Here is a 2,500-nt window from a genome sequence, read left to right on the forward strand (position 1 = left end):
TGCGCCTCTTCCCGGGCAGGATTTTCACCCCGAGCCCCTGGTGGCAGTTGGACTTTAACTTTTTTTTTTCTATTTGGATTTGCTCCTGGTACTCCCTGGAGCTCCAGGGATGGTAGGGGGGCGCCCTGCCCGAGGCTGTGCGCCTCTTCCCGGGCAGGATTTTCACCCCGAGCCCCTGGTGGCGGTTGGACTTTAACTTTTTTTTTTCTATTTGGATTTGCTCCTGGTACTCCCTGGAGCTCCAGGGATGGTAGGGGGGCGCCCTGCCCGAGGCTGTGCGCCCCTTCCCGGGCAGGGCTTTCACCCCGAGCCCCTGGTGGTGGTTGGACTTTAACTTTTTTTTTTCTATTTGGATTTGCTCCTGGTACTCCCTGGAGCTCCAGGGATGGTAGGGGGGCGCCCTGCCCGAGGCTGTGCGCCCCTTCCCGGGCAGGGCTTTCACCCCGAGCCCCTGGTGGCGGTTGGACTTTAACTTTTTTTTTTCTATTTGGATTTGCTCCTGGTACTCCCTGGAGCTCCAGGGAGGTAGGGGGGCGCCCTGGAAGCCCTGCACGAGGCTGTGCGCCTCTTCCCGGGCAGGATTTTCACCCCGAGCCCCTGGTGGCAGTTGGACTTTAACTTTTTTTTTTCTATTTGGATTTGCTCCTGGTACTCCCTGGAGCTCCAGGGAGGTAGGGGGGCGCCCTGGAAGCCCTGCCCGAGGCTGTGCGCCTCTTCCCGGGCAGGATTTTCACCCCGAGCCCCTGGTGGCGGTTGGACTTTAACTTTTTTTTTTCTATTTGGATTTGCTCCTGGTACTCCCTGGAGCTCCAGGGAGGTAGGGGGGCGCCCTGGAAGCCCTGCCCGAGGCTGTGCGCCTCTTCCCGGGCAGGATTTTCACCCCGAGCCCCTGGTGGCAGTTGGACTTTAACTTTTTTTTTTCTATTTGGATTTGCTCCTGGTACTCCCTGGAGCTCCAGGGATGGTAGGGGGGCGCCCTGCCCGAGGCTGTGCGCCTCTTCCCGGGCAGGATTTTCACCCCGAGCCCCTGGTGGCGGTTGGACTTTAACTTTTTTTTTTCTATTTGGATTTGCTCCTGGTACTCCCTGGAGCTCCAGGGATGGTAGGGGGGCGCCTTGCCCGAGGCTGTGCGCCTCTTCCCGGGCAGGATTTTCACCCCGAGCCCCTGGTGGCGGTTGGACTTTAACTTTTTTTTTTCTATTTGGATTTGCTCCTGGTACTCCCTGGAGCTCCAGGGAGGTAGGGGGGCGCCCTGGAAGCCCTGCCCGAGGCTGTGCGCCTCTTCCCGGGCAGGATTTTCACCCCGAGCCCCTGGTGGCGGTTGGACTTTAACTTTTTTTTTTCTATTTGGATTTGCTCCTGGTACTCCCTGGAGCTCCAGGGATGGTAGGGGGGCGCCTTGCCCGAGGCTGTGCGCCTCTTCCCGGGCAGGATTTTCACACCGAGCCCCTGGTGGCGGTTGGACTTTAACTTTTTTTTTTCTATTTGGATTTGCTCCTGGTACTCCCTGGAGCTCCAGGGAGGTAGGGGGGCGCCCTGGAAGCCCTGCCCGAGGCTGTGCGCCTCTTCCCGGGCAGGATTTTCACCCCGAGCCCCTGGTGGCAGTTGGACTTTAACTTTTTTTTTTCTATTTGGATTTGCTCCTGGTACTCCCTGGAGCTCCAGGGATGGTAGGGGGGCGCCCTGCCCGAGGCTGTGCGCCTCTTCCCGGGCAGGATTTTCACCCCGAGCCCCTGGTGGCGGTTGGACTTTAACTTTTTTTTTTCTATTTGGATTTGCTCCTGGTACTCCCTGGAGCTCCAGGGATGGTAGGGGGGCGCCCTGCCCGAGGCTGTGCGCCCCTTCCCGGGCAGGGCTTTCACCCCGAGCCCCTGGTGGCGGTTGGACTTTAACTTTTTTTTTTCTATTTGGATTTGCTCCTGGTACTCCCTGGAGCTCCAGGGATGGTAGGGGGGCGCCCTGCCCGAGGCTGTGCGCCCCTTCCCGGGCAGGGCTTTCACCCCGAGCCCCTGGTGGCGGTTGGACTTTAACTTTTTTTTTTCTATTTGGATTTGCTCCTGGTACTCCCTGGAGCTCCAGGGATGGTAGGGGGGCGCCCTGCCCGAGGCTGTGCGCCTCTTCCCGGGCAGGATTTTCACCCCGAGCCCCTGGTGGCAGTTGGACTTTAACTTTTTTTTTTCTATTTGGATTTGCTCCTGGTACTCCCTGGAGCTCCAGGGATGGTAGGGGGGCGCCCTGCCCGAGGCTGTGCGCCCCTTCCCGGGCAGGGCTTTCACCCCGAGCCCCTGGTGGCGGTTGGACTTTAACTTTTTTTTTTCTATTTGGATTTGCTCCTGGTACTCCCTGGAGCTCCAGGGATGGTAGGGGGGCGCCCTGCCCGAGGCTGTGCGCCTCTTCCCGGGCAGGATTTTCACCCCGAGCCCCCGGTGGCGGTTGCACTTTAACTTTTTTTTTTCTATTTGGATTTGCTCCTGGTACTCCCTGGAGCTCCAGGGATGGT

The sequence above is a fragment of the Centroberyx gerrardi genome, chromosome 12, assembly GCF_048128805.1.
Source record: "Centroberyx gerrardi isolate f3 chromosome 12, fCenGer3.hap1.cur.20231027, whole genome shotgun sequence".
Classification (NCBI taxonomy): domain Eukaryota; kingdom Metazoa; phylum Chordata; class Actinopteri; order Beryciformes; family Berycidae; genus Centroberyx; species Centroberyx gerrardi.